The 19,880-nt window shown below is 41.2% G+C and overlaps 1 pseudogene; it reads left to right on the top strand.

Moving 5' to 3' along the window:
* The first annotated feature begins 7,890 nt into the window (after positions 1-7,890).
* On the top strand, positions 7,891-12,647 carry LOC138374237 (zinc finger protein 610-like; annotated as a pseudogene).
* The last annotated feature ends 7,233 nt before the right edge of the window (positions 12,648-19,880 follow it).

Raw genomic sequence — 19,880 nt, 5'->3', positions numbered from 1 at the left:
GAAAGAAGCAGCCCACTATGGTTTTGTTAGTTGTGGTGGTGACATTTTGCCACAGAGTAAGCTGAGTTAAAGCAGGTACTTCCAGCTCCTTCCCATGTACTGGGCACCAAATGTTCACTCTGTAAGCCAGATCTTGGGTTCTGTTGTACACTCCAATGTTAAGAATGCTGGTGTAGTTACACTGGCAGAAAAGAGGGTCGCTATGGTATAGTATAAGAGTAGCATGTGGTACTACTGTAGTGGCCTGAACCTCAAACCATCCCGAGCCCTCTAAAGTGGAAAAAATGGCAAAAGAATGGTTGGAAACATTGAGATTGAGATTTCATAGGCACAGCCTAATCAGGTGGCTGCCTGGTCCAACTCCATACACACTACGTTCATCGTGTCTCAATGTGCGCTGCAGTCCCATCTTTCCCTTGCTCTGGGGTGCGGAGTTTACTGTCCATACTGCCCTGGCAAGACCAGAGTATTACCCTGCTAGCAGGCCATCTGAGTGTTCTCTTTTCAGTTGCTTTGTTGGTTGGCTGTTCCATTATTCAGTCACTCCATTGGTACTCAGATTATAATGTGAAAGGAAAGTCTATTGTATCCTATTAGAGTGTGCGCACTGTAGTATTGCTTTGACAGGGAATCCTATTCCATGGTCAGAAGGAAGTCTCATGTTTCAAGAAACATAAGTTCCTCTCAAGGGTGACCGTGGTTGTCCCAGCATCCATATGAATGGCATATATTTGTCATGTCTGGGCAGCAAGCTGTTGCCATGTTCCTTGTCCCCACATGGAATTCTTTGAGTCTAGTAACTCAACTGCCATTCTGACCACATGGCTTGGCTATTGTCATTGACCCACAAGTTGTAAAAAGATAGCAAGATATGATGCTGGGGTGGTCGGCATGGCCATTACTGCTGCATGTAGTTCAGTCAATTGGGTGTAATGTCAGTGCCTAGTCTTAGTCAAAGGATGGCCATCCATTGGATGGAAGGAAGGCACAGTTCAGTGAACCCTGTTTTGTAGAGCCATCATTAAACTGTGCCATACAGTTCATAGGCATGTCTCTGAATCTTAGTCCCCAGAGGCCACAGGAGGAGCCATAGAATCCCTTAAGGGTATGCTAGCCATTTGTTCAGAGAGTGTATGGTCCTTGGCATCTAAGCTGGGCCCAATTTTGAATGAACCGGTACCATTTGATAGTTGGGCTCTTTTGAGCCTGTTTGATTTTTGTTTTTTTAAGGGACAGGGTCTGTCTGTCTCTCAGGCTGGAGTGTAGTGGCATGATCATATCTTACTGCCATTTCAACACCTGGGCTCAACCTATCCTGCCTCAGCCGGCTGAGTATCTTAGGGCTACAGGTATGGGGTGTAGCTAATTTTTTTTTTATTTTTTATAGAAATGGGGTCTTGCTATGTTGCCCAGGCTGGGCTTGAATTCTTGGCCTCCCAAAGTGCTGGGATTACAAGCATGAGCCATGATGCCTGGCCAGAGCCTGTTCAGTTTTATTGGTGGGGTTTGTGAGTGTCAAAGTGAGAATAGGCCCTTCATGTAACAGCATCACATGGTGCTCCAACCGTAAGATGCACAGTCCCCACCAGTGCTCAGTAGTAAGCAAGGAGTCGCCATTCAGAAGGTATACATATGGAGCTGTCTCAGGTAACTTACATGTCAAAGATCTGAGAGGTCGGTGCCACCCAGTGGCATTTTTCTGTTGTCACGGCCCCTAATCAGTATGCACTGAGGTTACTGACACCTGTAATTCCATCAGGCTAGCAAGATCTAATGATTTTTAAGACAGTATCTGGCCCACAGCTTGTGGAACAGTTTTCAGCTCCCACTGCTGCATACGGCCCCTTTCAAAGTTGGAAGCTTTGCTGATCACCTCGATTAAGAGTTAAAAGAACACACAGACAGGGTGCATGCTGTTTTCTGTGCCCAAAGAGGCCCACTAGATGTTGGGCTTCCTTTCTTATTGGTGAGTGTCATTTGGGTCAACTATTTTTGCCTAACTGTGTCTGGGACATTTCTTTGGCTTCCTGCCCAGGTGGTCTTGGCCTGGGACCATCCATTGTTGGTGGAAGGACCATCCATTGTTATTCCCCATGCCCTGAATACATTCATCAGCAGGCAGTCTCGGCTATTACATTGTGACAGGGTGGGTTGTAACATTTTTATCTGTAGCAAATCCTGAATTAAGAAAGTTGTCATTTTTTCCACCTAGTATGCAGTACTTTGTTAAACGACCCATTGAGGCTTCGTAGCTTAGGCGACAGACTGAAGTAGGTATGCCTCACTGTTATGGTGCAAATCATTAGCTGCAACTCAGGTTGCAGTGATGCTCTCTGCCACAAGCAGCCTGTGAAATATCAGTGCCTATAAAGCACTCGGTGATGGGCACCATGGTTTCTGGCAGTCAAAGTGGCTCAAAGGGCCCCACCCACAATCAGGTAAACACCATAAACAGGTAAGCACCATGGGATACCACATTCATGCCCAATCTACCTAATGTCTTCGGTTGATTTTTTTTTTTTCCTTCTTTTCCCTTTTTTTTTTTTTTTTTTTTGAGACAGAGTCTCACTCTGTTGCCCAGGGTAGAGTGAGTGCCGTGGCGTCAGCCTAGCTCACAGCAACCTCAAACTCCTGGGCTTAAGCGATCCTACTGCCTCAGCCTCCCGAGTAGCTGGGACTACAGGCATGCGCCACCATGCCCGGCTAATTTTTTGTATATATATATTTTAGTTGTCCATATAATTTCTTTCTATTTTTAGTAGAGACGGGGTCTCGCTCTTGCTCAGGCTGGTCTCGAACTCCTGACCTCAAGCGATCCACCCGCCTCGGCCTCCCAGAGTGCTAGGATTACAGGCGTGAGCCACCGCGCCCGGCCTTTCTTTTCCCTTTTTATCTTGAGAGGAGTATAGGTCCACTGGCCTCTGGTGGGAACATGGAGACCTTTGCCCATTCCCAGCTGGCTCACTCAGTACGAGACATTGGTCTGGATGTCTCTTTCTTAAACGCAGTAACCAGGCAGCACAAGACCTCCCTGGCCTTTCTTCATATCTTTCCTGTAGATCATAAGTCTCCCTCTCTGTGGAGGCCTGTATTGATCATGTTGGTTTCCTCTCAGATGCCTCAGGGACCATCTGAGTGCATCCTTTTACTTCCCTCGAAGGTGCCTCGGGGTCTGTCTGAGTACCCACTTCCTGAGCTCTGTGCTCTCACTGATCACATCGGTGCCCAACAGTCAGGTGATTGTGCGTCTCACTTCCCAGTTTCCACATTCATTTCTCTCTGCCTGAATCCATGTAGCCAGCTGATTCACCTCCACAGGTGTTATGTGCATGTGACTCAAGTCCCACTTATCACCCTCCTTGCCTAGAAAGTATCCAGCAGCATGTCCAGGCCCTGTACCTCCAGGCTGTTACTGCCATAGGACAGTTAATGTGGGTATTGCCCCTTCCACTTTTCCAGGAAGTTGTGCTTCTGTCAGACCCCACCCTGCTCATTGTGCCAATTCTGTGAACCAGTTTCACTGTGCACTAGTTAGCAGCTTGTCTGAGTACAGTGAGGTAGAACACCCACGCACACAAGTTATGTGGAGGTTTATTACTTACAGATATGCAGAAAGGGACAACAGAAGACTAGAATTCACTGGGAGCCACTCCTCAAAAGTCTTAAGAGCTACCTGGGGCAGATGGAGTCTCATCTTCTTGTTCTCCATTTGCACAGTGGTGGAGGGATCCTGAAATGCAGTCTGCTCTGAGTTTTATACACTGCTACCGCTGAGACTAAGGCATTGAAGGATGCCCTGTTTCAAAAAGGGACTAGAACAGATCCCCAGCTGTTCTAGCCAGTTCCTTCCTCTCTTAGGGTGTTGCATTTCCAGCCCATTATACGGTTATTCTTGAAAATTACAAGCAAGAAAGTGGAGAGAACTGGGTCAGTCTAAGAGCACCAGGAGAAATGTCCTACATTGCAACACTTACCTTTTGTTTTTTGATAATGGCCATCTTAATAGGTGTGAGGTGATACCTCATTGTCATTTTGATCTGCATTTCCTTGATCTGTGGTGAGAACTTTCCATATACCTGTTGATCATTTGTATGTCTTCTTTTTAAAAATATATATTCGTATCTTTTGTTCGTTTTTTTCATCAAGTTAATTGTTTTATTGCTATTGAGTTGTTTGAGTTTCTTACATATTTTTGATATTAACCACTTACCAGACATATTGTTTGGAAATATTTCCTCTAACTCCATAGGTTAACTTTTCACTCTCTTAATTCTTTTTTTTTTTTCTTTTTCTTTCTTTGTTTTTTTGCTATGGAGAAGATTTTTAGTTTGATATAGTCCCATTTGTCTCCTTTTGCTTTTGTTGCCTGTGCTTTTGGTGTCACATCCAAGAAATGAAGCTAAGGCTAATGTCATAAAGCTTCCTCCTATGGTTTATTGTAAGAATTTTATAGTTTCATATCTTACAGTCAAGTCTTAAATGTACTTTGAATTTATTGTGTTAAATGTAAAATAAGGGCCGGGTGCGGTGGCTCACGCCTGTAATCCTAGCACTCTGGGAGGCCGAGGTGGGCGGATCGTTTGAGCTCAGGAGTTCGAGACCAGCCTGAGCAAGAGCGAGACCCCATCTCTACTAAAAATAGAAAGAAATTATATGGACAGCTAAAGATATATATAGAAAAAATTAGCCGGGCATGGTGGTGCATGCCTGTAGTCCCAGCTACTTGGGAGGCTGAGACAGGAGGATCGCTTGAGCTCAGGAGTTTGAGGTTGCTGTGAGCTAGGCTGACGCCACGGCACTCACTCTAGCCTGGGCAACAGAGTGAGACTCTGTCTCAAACAAACAAAAAAAAAAAAATGTAAAATAAGGATCCAATTTTATTCCTTTGCATTAGATATCCATTTTTTCCAGAATTGTTTGATGAAAACACTTTCTCCATTTTATGTTCTTTTGACCGTGGTCAAAGATCAGTTGATATCTTCTATATGTGTAGGTTTATTTATGGACTGTTCCCTTGTGTTCCATATGTTTATATGTCTGTCTTTGTGCCAACACCATACAGTTTTAATTACTATAGTTTTGTAACATTTTAAAATAGAGAAATGTGATACTTTCACTTTTGTGCTTTGTTCTAAAAATTATTTTGGCTATTTAGAGCCGTATTTTGTCCCATTTGAATTTTAGGATTGCTTTTTCTGTTTCTTTTTGTAAAAAACCTATAATAATTTCTATGGAGATTGCATTGAATCTATAAATTACATTGGATATTATGCACATTTAATAATCTTCTAATCTATGAAAATTTGATTTATATATATATGTTCTTAATTTCTTTCATTAATATTTGGTAGTTTTCAGTGTGCAAACTTTTTACTTTTTTATTAAAAAGATAAGGCAATGGCCGGGCACAGTGGTTCATGCCTAAAATCCTAGCACTCTGGGAGGCCGAGGTGGGAGCATTGCTTGAGGTCAGGAGTTCAAGACCAGCCTGAGCAAGAGCGAGACCCTGTCTCTACTAAAGAAAATATGGAAAGAAATTAGCTGGACAACTAAAAATATATAGAGAAAAAATTAGCCAAGCATGGTGGTGCAGGCCTGTAGTCCCAGCTACTTAGGAGGCTGAGGCAGGAGGATTGCTTGAACCCAGGAGTTTGAGGTTGCTGTGAGCTAGGCTGACGCCACAGCACTCTACCCTGGGCAACAGAGTGAGACTCTGTCTCAAGGAAAAAAAAAAAAAAAAAGTATTTGTTTTTATCAGATGGAGGCCAGGCTTGTTTTAAGTTGGTACCCTCAAGCAATCCTTCCACCTCAGCCTCCCAAAATGCTGGGATTTCAGGAATGAGCCACTACGCCTGGCCACCTAGCTTATTCTGAGTGTAACGAAAAGTTCCACAATCAACTCATTTCTTTGCTTGAGATCATGGAAGTCCAGGCTAAAAGTTCCTTCTTGGCAACATAGCTATTTAGCAATATTGCAGAATACAGAATAATTCACCTTGTAAAGATGCCAAAATCTATCCCAGACACTGCATCTTTTATAAACGGGCTTATATATATTATATTTATCTGTATGTCATGCCAGGAAATGGTGCTTGTTTTAACTTGCTAATATTTTAAATAGGCTAATTTTCCCATCTACACATGATCATATTTCTTTTTTTTTTTTTTTTGAGACAGAGTCTCACTCTGTTGCCCAGGCTAGAGTGAGTACCGTGGCGTCAGCCTAGCTCACAGCAACCTCAAACTCCTGAGCTCAGGCGATCCTCCTGTCTCAGCCTCCCAAGTAGCTGGGACTACAGGCATGCACCACCATGCCCGGCTAATTTTTTCTCTATATATTTTTAGCTGTCCCTATAATTTCTTTCTATTTTTAGTAGAGATGGGGTCTCGCTCTTGCTCAGGCTGGTCTCGAACTCCTGAGCTCAAACGATCCGCCCACCTCGGCCTCCCAGAGTGCTAGGATTACAGGCGTGAGCCACCGCGCCTGGCCATGATCATATTTCAATTACCAATTCTCGATGGATGAAACCTTCCACAATTAAGGATGTGACAGAAAACATACTTCATTGTACACATTAACTCACAGATAATTGCCATAAAATTATTGACGGTAGAAATGAAGTTATTTAAAATTTGATAATCTAGTTTTACTTTCTTTCGGTTCATATAAAAAAAGAATAACCTGCCTGCAAGTAGCCTGAGTAATACTGCATAATTCATTTTCTCTCGGTGAAAATAAATCCAGATGTCTTCTGAAGACTATTTTACAGGCTTTGTTATAGACACCTGACAGAACATTTAAAAAAAAAAAAAAGAAAGAAAGAAAGAAAGGAAAAAAACAAAGAAAATACCTAATATAGAGTCCCAGCTATTCCAGAGGGTGAGGCTGGAGGATAGCTTGAGGCCAATATACTGTCAAAAAAGTTTATCTCAAAAGTATTTGTGATTAACTCATTTCAAGTGTATAATAAAATATCAAGTGTAAGGAAGAACTATGTAATTTCTATCTACTCTTCAAAATTTACCTTTTTTTTTTTTTTTTTTCCCAAAGCAACAGTTGATGATCTAACTTATCAAAGGCCTTAGTCCTCCAAGCCCCCAGGTGTTGTTTCTATGAAAATCTCTGGAACTGATCACTGGGGTGGCTCTTCCCCTCCGGAGTGAATAAGGAATAGAAATAGTGTTTCTATTCCGTGCTGTTGGGCGTCAGCATGCAATGGCACATTCCGCCGAGGCAGGGTTTTGCATTTCGCATTCTAGTTTGCACCCCCTTCACAGACAATCCCAGGGCTTTTGAATTATATTGTTAAAATTAATTTTAATAACAGGACCGTTCTTGGATCCAATCACTGCCTCACGCCGACCCCGCCAGAGAGGTTCCAGTTCCCAGACAGCTGACTTGCTCCAGCCTCACTGCCAGGTCTCGCCTCCCAAACCCGGAAAACAGACGCCCATAGAGCGAAGGGAAGAGAAACGCAGGCCCCGCCCTCTCTCCCCGCCCCGCCCTCTGTCCCTGCGGTGCCTGACCAGCCCTGACCCCGCCCCTCGCCACGCCCCCTACCTCACGCCCCGTCCTGGCCCCGCCCATCCCCGCTCAGGCCTGGCCTGTCTCCTGCGCGCGCAGTTTTCCGCAGACCCGGAAGCCGATCTCTGGAGTGAAGGTCGGGGTGCTGCGCGTGAGTTTGGTCCTCTCTGTTTTAAGTGTGCTCTTCGCAGTCCCTCACCTCTTCCATACCCGGGATCTGGGGGGGTCACTACAGGCCTTGAAATCCGTGTACCTCCACGTCGAGTAAATTCAGACGTCCCCATGGGAGTCCCGGGGGTCGCTTCCTTTTGGGTTTAAAGTGTCCCTCAGGGTGGTCTCTGCCTCAGGCTTTTAGCCTTAGGGCCATGGAGACACCTTCTTTCGTGCACTTTTTCTGCTTAAAACCCTTTACTGACCTCTTCGCCCAACCCGCACCGTTTACAGTCCTCACCTACGAGGTGCGTTCCGGTCTGTTATATTCTCCAAGCCTCGCTTTTGTCCGCCCCTGGAGGGCAGCGCCGCAGCCCCAGTTCAGGGGAGGCCGCGTCCTTTGCCTGCTCCTGGGAATCTGCAGACCCCACCCTTCTTTTAAGAAACCCCCGCCCTGTCCTTGGGCCGGGCCCTTCTGCTCCCCAGGCCTCCCCTTCGCAGTCACCGCTTCCCCTGACCCCTCTCACTATGGGAGCTGATGGTTGCAGTGAGTGGGAAAGATGGTCCCTTTGGAAAGATGGTCCTCTGTTGCCCACTATCCCAGGAGAGATGCAGAAACAATAAACTCCTACGGGAAGACCAACCAGTGAGTTTTTGACACCTTTTGTCAGACCTTGCTCCCCTCCTGGTGAAGCTCACACACACACTGCAGCAGTGGGGAGCTGGGCTGCTCTGAGCTCCCCTCCAGGGCACAGACCCAGCCCTGACCATACTTGATGCAGAGCACAGCCCCCCTCACCCCTGAGTGGATCACAGGCTGATCTCAGCCCTCAGAAATGGAGGACTCAGAGCCTTGACAGGACACAGAATAGAATCAACTCTAAATATTTTAAAGCCTGGGCCTAACCTCACGATGTAAATGGGAATCTCTAGTAAGAGGGCATCAGAGATTAATCTGCAAAATGCCTCAGGACCCTAATGTGAAGCCAGGGCTGAGCTCCACTCAGAGGCAGTAAGCCCGGCACCCCCCCCCCCCACCCTCTGACTCTGCTCCCCGCTTAGGGACATGTCATCACCACTATCCAGTATTCAACCTGTGTGTGTGGTTGTGTCACAGCAAGGGACTGTGTTGGTTCTGAGCATTAAACAGCATGCTTTTATCGTTCAGGATTGACTTCTAAACACTCCAGTTACATGAAGAAGAAGCCCAGAAGAGGAAAGAAAAGGAGTCAGGAATGGCTCTTGCTCAGGTAAAGTGAGATTCTCGGTGGCTTGTTCTGAGTCTCCCTCCTTTCTGAAGTGCCAGACACTGGAGATGCTGATCTTCTCTGACTCTGCAGCGTCCTGCCTGCCGTGTTTGCTCGCACTCACCCATGCCTTGCCTCAGTCCCTCTCATCTCCCCTTAGATTCCATCTCACCTCGAGAAGAGGCTCCATTGGGCATGGTCCTGGATGAGGCTTCACACCCAGATGTGGATTGGAGACAAGGTGTGGTCCCTGTTGTGTCAGTGCTGTTAGGCGGCAGGGATCTGGGTGCACTGTCAGCTGTCTGTAGACCAAGATGAGAGCAGCTGCATGTGAAGTCATGTATTAAGATGCACAAATACCTGGTTAATTCTGGAAAAAGAGATCAAGAGTGGGAAATCTTTTCTGATACTACCTTTGTAGTAAATATCTAATAGCAGGAAAGTTTTTATTTTTTTAAATATATTTAATACACACACACACACACACACACACACACGTATGTGTGTGTGTGTGTGTGTGTGTGTGTGTGTATATATATATATATATGTTGTTGTTGTTGTGTGTGGTTTTTTTTTTTTTTTTTTGAGTCAGGGTCTTACTCTGTTGCCTGGGCTAGAGTGCAGTGGCATCAGCATAGTTTACTACAATCTCAAATTCCTGGGCTCTAGCGATCCACTTGCCTTAGAACAGGAAAGTTTTTTTTGTTTGTTTCTTGTTTTTCATTTTTGCAAGTGTGAAATGAAGTTTATTAAGGAAGGACAAGATGGGTTTACAGAGCAAGAGCAAGATACAGGTTTACAGAGTGGGAGCAAGATATGCTTGTCACAGAATGGTGAATGGGCCCCTTGTTCTAACAAAAAGGGCCTAGAGCAGGAAAGGTTTTAAACCATTCCCAGCACATGCATTCCATGGAGACTGTGGTGTTCTTGCAGAACCTCTTCTGCAACAGATGTTTTAGGTAAAAATGGTTATCATTTTGCTCAGATATTGAAGCAGAATTCCTTTGTCATCCGAGAGGGTGGAACCATATTCTCGTTCCACCAGTTGTTATTAAATATGTATTTTTTATTTTAAACATCACCTCCTGTGTATGTTTGTGTTAAAGTAAAACTCCACACAAAGATGCAGCTCAGACCGTGAGATGTAAAGCATCCCTTTGTCAATCTGCCACCATCCCTCCAGTGTCACTTGGGAACCACGTTTGTCAATTGTTTGGCAGGAGGCAGAGCAAATTTTGTACAGATGTATTCCACGTTGTTATGAGATTTTAGAAAAAACTCTTCAGGGAATGTTTCATTGTCATAATTTATCCTGCTAGTTGTGAAAATTTACATGTTTTCGTGTTAGTAAACATGGATAGCTTGCTATTTCACATTTTTGTTGGAGTATTCTCTGAACGAAGACACGTGGATCTTTATAATTTTTCACTGTTATAAAGAATGTCACAGTGGCTGCTTCTGTGTCTGCCTACATCTCTGCAGACGTCTGAAAGTTCCTTTAGGTTGGCACTTGAAAGAGCGATTGCTTCCTCTAGGATGAAGCATTTGGTAGTTTGTTAGATCTGCTAAGATTCCTTCCCTACCCCCAGCTGCAAAGATACCCTCTGCTACCCAGAACATGTGAGAGTCCCCCTCATTAAACAAAACTTGCTACTTTGTTCTTTTTATATTTTTGAAAACCTGGGGAAAATGACAAACGTTTGTATTAACATTTTTCAGTTTCTTGTAAGTCTGCATGGTTTTCATTAATTTTCTGGACATGTATATATAAAAAGGATTTTCATACTTTGCTCAATTTTCTGTTCGTATATTTCAGAATCTATTTTGTATCCTGTGGTTTATAACCTTTATGCATATCCTGGTGTCTTTTCTTAGATTATACATTCTTTAAATGTGAAACAAACAAAAAAAAAATGTGAAACAGAAACCTTTTTCTCATGACACCTGTTTTTTATTGTGCCTTTGTTTGTTGTTTATTTTATCTTTATTTGGAAGGCCTTGCACAATTACAGAATACTATGTTTCATTTACATCTAAACTTTTATTGTTTAACATTTTGATTATGTCTCAGTTTAATTTGAATTTTTATGTATATCTTATTTCAGGTATTTTATTTAATGTCATAAGAGGTTCGTGTTGAGCTTGGTAAACCCCTCTATTTTCTTTTTCTTTTCATAATTATGTTTGTTCTCCTTTGACACGACACAGCCAGATTCATTGAAGTCTCGTATGTTTTCTTTGTCTTTGAATGGCTCTAGACTTCTCATCACAGAGGTCTTTACATCTCCACATCTTCCAGTGAGAATTGGGTTTTCTGGTCTTTGATCATGTCTTTGACATGTCTTTTAGTAAAGTTTGTTCCCTTGTTCACAGTTCAGTAATGTTAGGTATATTTAAATTATTGTGCAACAAGTTGCTAGAAGTTTTTCATATTGGGAAATTGAAACTGTATGTATACCCAGTAAACACTTACTCTCCCTCTGCCTTTTCACTTATCAGCCATCTTTTCTGTTTGTTTTTTGTGTTTGGAATAACACCTAGCACATGGGAAGTGTTCAGAAGTTTCAGTCACTGCTATTGCTACCATCATCTTGGATTTTAGATTCTGATCTTTCTTTAAAGGCATCATAGATATTGTCATCTCTGAAGTCACCATTCATCCTTTAGCTCATCTAGATACTGAATATCACTTCCTGTGTTAAAAATGGTATCTAACACATCTATAGAGATAACCCTGCATTGATTTTTTATTTGTGTATTTCTTATATTGTCCACAAAAATAGAAATCCATACTGATTTAGAGGGAGTTGGAACCTTTAGTGGAAAGGTATAATAAAACAGAATTAGGGAGACATAATGTGCTCAAAAATACTTTACTTGGATTTGTCAGAACACCCAATTCAATGAATCGATCCTTTCACCTCTCTCTTCTTCTCTTTTTGTATGAACATAGGAACCCTCCCCATAACCCTTCGGTAAAATGTGTTTTCATTTCAGAGGCCTTTGACATTCAGGGATGTGGCCATAGAATTCTCTCAGGAGGAGTGGACGTGCCTGGACCCTGCTCAGAGGACTTTATACAGGGACGTGATGTTGGAGAACTATAGGAACCTGGTCTCCCTGGGTGAGGATTACTTTTCTCTAGAAGTCAGGATCTTTATATTTTCCCTGATTGCCTCTTGGGACCCCCCCCCCCCCCCCGCCCCTGCATTGCTTGACTGAGATTGAAGCTGTATTGATTGAGAAATGAAAAGCTACATAATGTGCCATCTGGACTTTACCTGTCCCCCTTTTTTAGATGTTCTGCCCTTCACCATACTAGGCTGAGGTATGCATAAAGCCATATGACTTTTAAAATATCGAATTCTTTGTTTTATACCCCCATGCTTTTGATTCAGTAGATTTTGGAAAACAGCAAGACATCTGCCTCGTACAGTATTCCATAAGCATTCACTCGTGGACATTCAGTGGATGAATTTGTGAAATATTTTCCTAGATCCATCTGTAATGTCCTTCCTCCTACCTTAATGTGGCGCTGGGATTTTGGAAAAGCACCAGCACATGATGTTCCTTTTTTTTTTTTTTTTTTTAAAGCAGGAATCTCTCTTTCTGACCTGAGTATCATCTCCATGTTGGAGCAAGGGAAAGAGCCCTAGACTATGGAGAGTAAAGTGAAAATAGCAAAAAATCCAAAGGGGTAGGAGTGTATCTGTAAACTGAAATAAAATCTTAAACTACTCCCGCAGCTGACTGAATGGACCCCTCTTGGCCAAGGGGACCCCAGAAATGCCCTAAAGCAGAGTTACTGGCCATGAGAAGGAATGTCAGGTATGCCTCATGCCCTTCCTTTCTTGGAGATATCGTTTATAACTCATTTACAGAGCTAAGGCTATGCAAGACAAAGCTTAAAGCACACCTGCAGGTCCTTAATTTACTTAATAGATTACTTGAATCTTTGTATATGTCCAGTATACATCCGGTAGCTTGTCTCTGATTAACAAACTTCCTTATCTTAACTTAAAACATTTCAAGCCTTTAGACGAAGCTTCATTTCTTTAACCAGTTACAAATCAAAGAATCTTTAAACCCACCTATAACCTGTAATGCCCTGCTTCAAGGAGTCCTGCCTTTTCAGGCCAAACCAATGGACGCCTCCCATGTATTGATTTATGACTTTACATGTAATTTCTGTCTTCCTGAAATATATAAAACCAAACTGTAACCCAACCAAGGCGAGACCACTTGCTCAAAGGCTTCTTGGATGTGGCTCTCCAGGCCATTGTCACACATAATTTGGCTCAGAATAAACCTCTTCAAATTGTTTTACAGAGTTTGGGTACTTTTCTGTTGACGTATCGAAAGTGTGAACGCAGGTAAGAGCTCAGATGGGCAGAGAAGAAGCTGCTCCATTAAATAGTATTTGGAAAACTCTCCTTATGTCAAAGAGTTCTACACACAATATGATTTAAATCCTTGAGCACTGAACGGGAAATCTTTCTGTGCCCCTTCTTACCACTCTGTTCTTTACACATGTAATGGTTTATTTTTTCACCTTCTACTGGTGCTGCAGCTCCAAATGAGACACGGGCAAAGTCTTTAAATTGTGGTGGACAACACCCTGTCATCTGGCTTCTATGAACTCTTTGGTCCCTGGACCATTTGCAACACAGGAGGGGCCTTTTCAAAGTGGTCTGCTTCTCCCTTGATGTCTCCTTCTGTACTTGATTCTATCTGGAGCTCAGTTCTCTGTCCATATTGGTCAGAGCTGAGGCTTCTGTAGACCTGACGCCTTGACCTGTTCAGGTTCCACCCCATTTCCTGTACTTGGAAGACCTAATCAGGAGATGGGAAAACATTGGCTGCTCTTTCTTTGCATCTGGGTTGTAGAAACTGCATCGAGCTGCCTCTAGCCCTCTCTGCCTGTTCAGGCCTATTCGAGATAGGAAACAGCCAAAGTGTTTCTCCTCCTGTCACACACGACTCACCGCAGAACGCTTGCCTTCTGGTCACCAAAATGTGTGGGGATTTCTGTCCTCCCACAGCCAATTTTCTGGCCCACACCAACTGGGTGTTCTGTAATTCAATTTAATTATTCCTTTACATCAGTTTCATCTGACTGAGTACTCTTAAAGTATACTTTTGTCCGTTGAATTTATTGCAATATGTAAATAGGACTTTGTAATATCTCAAAATTTGCCCTGTTTTTTGTTAAGCTCCTGTCTTAATCCCAGAAATACCATTAAGTTGACTTGCCATAATTTGTTATTTAAACACATTGAGTTTTCTGTAGTGTTTTCAATGTTCTAAACATAATCTGTGGATATTGTTTAAATTTTACTTTTTCTTGGAATAAATGATGTATTCTAATATAATTATTCTTTCTGTCTAGATTCATCATGTCTATTTTGATAAGCTAAATTCATATTTGAATATCTCACAGTATTTTATTGGAAACTTAACTTATTCCATTTCTTATACTTCATGACCTTCTCTACTATTGTTTATATCACCTGTATTTTCTGCAGCATTTCTGGGGAAAATTGCATTCTTCAGTTAACACATGAATGCTGTTTTGCTCCTCATCTTTCTTTGCATCTGAATTTCCTGTAACCTCTACCTGGTCCCTGTTAACTCACCTCCTGGTGCTGTTCTCCTGTTCTCTGCCTCTTATTTGCTGTTTATGTTGCTGGCCACCTCCTCAGTGGGGTTTCTATTGCCACTGCCAGGAAATGTTTCCTCACTTTACAGTTACTAACAATGACCTTCAGTTCAAACCATTCCGCACTGTGGGTCATTTACTTATTTTCTCTGTAAGGTTACTTGTGTTCTCCTGGTGCTATTTGTGACGTCAAATATATTAATTTTGGATAAGTGCACATGAATATTCTTTCACTCATACTAACAACTATATACTAAAATACATACGGTAGTGTTACCCATAACCACGTAACTATTTTGTATTTTGTCAGATAACTTCAAAACATTTTACGTTGTATGAGCTTAGGAAAGTTAAAATATACCTTATTCTTTTTTTTTTTGGAGACAGAGTCTCGCTCTTTTGCCTTGGCTAGAGTGCCCTGGCATCAGCCTCGCTCACAGCAACCTCAAACTCCTGGGCTCAAGCAATCCTTCTGCCTCAGCCTCCCAGGTAGCTGGGACTACAGGCATGTGCCACCATGCCTCGCTAATTTTTTGTGTATATTTTTAGTTGTCCAGATAATTTCTTTTTGTTTTTCAGTAGAGATGGGGTCTTGCTCTTGCTCAGGCTGGTCTTGAACTCCTGACCTCGAGTGATCCTCCCGCCTCGGCCTCCCAGAGTGCTAGGATTACAGGTGTGAGCCACCGCACCTGGCCAAGTATACCTTATTCTGTGTGTTGTTCTCATTTAGTTTTTATCAATTAGTGTGACTATTTCAACTCATTTCCGTCTCTCTCCAGTATTTGGCAGCTGGCCTTCTAATTTATGTCTGTATGAATTTGACTGTTTTAGACACCTCCTATAAGTGGAATCATATAATATTTTTCTTTTTATAACTGGCTTCTTTCACTTAGCATAGTATCCTCAAGATTTATCTATTTAGTAGCATAAAACAGAGTTTCTGTCTTTTTAAAAGCTGAATAATGTTCCATTGTATTGTCATTGTATATCACATTTTGTTTATCTGTTTATTTGGGATCTATACCTGGGTTGCTTCTACCTTTTGGCTATTGGGAACAATAGTGCTGTGAACGGGTTTACAAATATCTCTTCCAGATCCTGTTGTTAATTCTCTTGTGTATATACCCAGATATGGAATTCAGGGGTCATATGATAATTCAGTTTTGAAGTATTTGAGAGGACGTCATATAGTCAGCACTCTGTATCAACGTATTCCGTATCCACGGATTCTGGGTCCGAGGATTCATCCAACTGTAAATCACAAAGAATTATGACACTTTCAAAAAGTAAAACTTGTGTCTGGGAGGTGTTAGTCCCATGCTGGATCCGCATGAATGAAGTGATACATTGGCATTGTATTAGGTAGTATAAGTAACCTAGAGATTTAAAGTATATGAGAGGATGTGTGTAGGTTACATGCAAATATTACACCATTTTATATAAGAGAATTAAGCATCCTTGGATTTTTGTATCTTTGAGGGGGTCCTAGAACTGTACATTTTTCTATAGCAGCTGCACCATTTTACTTTACTACCAAATGGTGACAAGTCTCCCATTTCTCTGCATCCATGTAAACACTTCTTATTTTCTGTTGTTTTTCTCAGTAATCATCTTAGTAAGTGTGATGAGATATCTTTCTGTATTTTTTTATTTGCATTTCCCTAATGATTACCAGTGTATCTTGTCATATATTTCTTGGTCATTTGTATACCATCTCTGGTGACATTCTGTCAGTGCCTTCACCCATTTTTTAATTGGATAATTCTTTTGCTTATTTATAGGAGTTCAATATTCAAGTATTAATCCTTTATCAGATACAATTTTCAAATATATTTTCTTGTGTGTGGGTTTTGTTTTTACTCTGTTAGATTATTTCTTTTGCTGCACAATACTGTAAAATTTGATGTCATCTATTTTATCTATTTTTACTTTTGTTGCCTGCACTTTTGGTGTCATAGCCAGGAAATCATTTTTTAATCCAATGTCACGAACTTTGTCACCTATATTTTGTTGTAGGAATTTTATAGTTTTAGATCTTCCATTTATGTCATGGATCCATTTTGACTTTTGTTGTTCAGGGTGCTATGCTATTCCATGTGAATTGAGGTTGAATTTATCTATTTCTGCAAAGAATGCCATTCATATGTTCTTGTGGATTTCACTGAATGCGTAGATTGCATTTGTTATCATTGACGTCTTTCCAATGCTAATCATTCCAACCTATGAAGATGTGGTTTCTCTGACTTTATTTGCGTCTTCTCTTATTTCTTTCAGCAATGTGTTGTAGTTTTCAGTCTACAAATCTTTTCCTTTCTCATAAGGCTTATTCCTAAGTATTTTATGATTTTCTGCTATTGTTCATAAAAGTATTTCTGTAATATCCTTTTCAGTTTGTTCATACTCAGTGTATATGAACACAGCTGATTTTTTCAGGTTGAGTTTATATTTTGCAATTTTTACTGAATTCATTCAGTAAATTCATTTTAATGAATGTCCTCACATTCTTTTGTGAATCTTGTATATTCTGCACACAAGATTGTGTCATCTGGGAACAGAGATCATTTTACTTCCTCCTTCCTATTTGTATGCCTTTTATTTCTTTTTCTTATCTAATTGTTCTAGCTAGGCTTTCAGTCCTATGTTGAACAGAAATAGCACACAAAGGCTTACTTGTCTTTTTCATGATCTTCAAGGAAAAACTTTCTGTCTTTTAACATTGAATATTCTTCTAGAATCTGTATGTAGATTACACGCCTAGAAATAGAATTCAGAGGCCATTCAATTTGATAAATTTAATTTCATATGAAATATCATAAGACATGTAAACCGAATTTCTTTCCACATCACCAAACTGAGTTTCCTTTAAATCTCCTTATTCTCATAGTTAAGAATGGGATAGTTATGTGTTGGTTGCTAAATCAGCTTCTCTTTTCTACCAAGCTCAGAATTTTAACTGACATAGTATACTTCTATTTCTGTAGATTTGCAAACATAATGTCTACTCCTGCATGCCCACATAAAAATATATATTTAATATTCTAGTTCACGAGGTGGTATTTTTCCCCAATTTCAGTAATGTGATCAAAGGCAGGACTTGACAACATCCTCCTGCTAGCTTTGTTTCCTCAAACCCACCTCAGCACAGTCAGCCAAAGAAGCATCCCTATGCACACAAACATGCTCCCTACGTTGCTTCCTTCCTTCCACTCTTGCCTTTCTTCCATCCTTGGCCTTTCCTCATGTGGTTTCTTGGTTTAAATGGACTATACAACCACTTCTTAGCATATTAATTTTTGTATTTCTGACCACTCCAATTTCCACATGGCCCCCTTACCACCCACACTGCTGTCACTGTGTAAATAAAGACAGTTGTTCACCGCTGGAAAACTTCTGCAGGACACTTGTGCAGTCATCACCCAGGGCACCCCTGAGTCGTTATTTTCACTGGTGCCCTGGGTGATGACTCACATACCATTATCTATGAAGGATGAGTAACTCTATTAGCAACACAGCTTAGATCTTGTGTATCCCTTGAAATAATCCTTCCTGTGCTCCTCTATTTCCTGTGACCTATTGTTTTTGGTACCGCTTGGATCAGCAGTTGTTCCTAAGAACATGTCTAAGCATGCAGTCCCAGGATCAAGTCTTCCTTTCCTCCCTTAATGTGCAAATTGGGGTTAGATACATAAATGTTGTGGACCTCCTGTTTTTATTTGAAAAATAATAATTTATCCTGATAACTAGAATCTATTTAGAACTCAGGAAAATCAAGAAAAAAATCAAACAACCCTATCAAAAAGTGGGCAAAGGACATGAACAGAAGTTTTTTCAAAAGAAGACAGAATAATGGCCAACAAATATATGAAAAAATGCGCAACATCTCTAATCATCAGGGAAATGCAAATCAAAACCACAATGAGATATCACTTATCTCCAGTGAGAATGGCCTTTGTCAAAAAGTCCCAAAGCAATAAATGTTGGCATTTGCGGAGAGATAGGAACACTCATACACTGCTGGTGCGACTGCAAACTAGTGCAACCTCTGTGGAAAGTAATATGGAGATATCTCAAAGAGCTAAAAGTAGAACTACCATTGGATCCACCAATCCCATTACTGGGCATCTACCCAAAAGAACAAGACATTCTATAAAAAAGACATCTGCACTCGAATGTTTATAGTAGCACAATTCACAATTGCCAAGATGTGGAAACAACCCAAGTGCCCATCGATACATGAGTGGATTAATAAAATGTGGTATATGTATACCATGGAGTACTATTCAGCTATAAGAAACAATGGTGATATAACACCTCTTCTATTTTCCTGGATAGAGCTGGAACCCATTCTACTAAGTGAAGTATCCCAAGAATGGAAAAATAAGCACCACATGTACTCACCATCAAATTGATTTCACTGATCAACACCTAAGAGCACATACGGGATAACGTTTATTGGGCGTCCGGCACATAGATGGGGGGGAGGGGATGGGTATATACATACATAATGAGTGCAATGCGCACTGTCTTGGGGATGGACATGCTTGGAGCTCGGACTCGGGGAGGGGAGGCAAGGGTAATATACATAACCTAAACATTTGTACACCCATAATATGCTGAAATAAAAAAAAATAATAATAATTTACCTCAAAGTTCTTCTAGCATGTTAGTGCTGGTCGATGGCTAAGAATATTGCATGGTGTTTGTAAAGACTGCAACATTGTGAATAGAACCTCAGCAGATGAATTTTGGCCAACAAAAATATTCAGGCCATAGTTGCCTGCATTATGTCACATAGGATTTTATTTTTTAATTTGTTCCAAACAGTGTTTTCTCTGACCCTAGTTAATACATTTTCCTAGTATAAGTACATAATTCTCTTCCATTATTAGACAGCCATGTGCTTTCGGCCCATTGCTGTGTGCTTTGGCTTGATGGTGGAGCAATCCTCCTTCCAGGGTTAATGTAGGTTTGTGCAATGTGTTCTGGTGATAGATTGTTTCATAATAGGGTTCTCTACAATTATTTTCAATTATGTGTAACCACCTTTTCTGTATTTTAAAAAACACCTTGTTTTCCTAAAACTTAAATATCACAATTGGAGGTTTTGTAATTCTGCGTATTATACCTATGTTACTCTTGGTGTCATGTTATTTATTGCAATAGGAGGTATTTAATGAGCATCTGTAATTCATCATAAACCTGTGGTTCTTTATATCTTGTAGGTATCTCTTCTATATGTATGATAAATGAATTGCCACCTAAAGAGAACAGTAATACAGGAGAAATATCCCAAACAGTG

Source organism: Eulemur rufifrons, chromosome 24 (genome assembly GCF_041146395.1).
Source record: "Eulemur rufifrons isolate Redbay chromosome 24, OSU_ERuf_1, whole genome shotgun sequence".
NCBI lineage: Eukaryota > Metazoa > Chordata > Mammalia > Primates > Lemuridae > Eulemur > Eulemur rufifrons.
The sequence above is the reverse complement of the archived record's forward strand: the minus strand, read 5'-3'. Positions and strand labels throughout refer to the sequence as shown.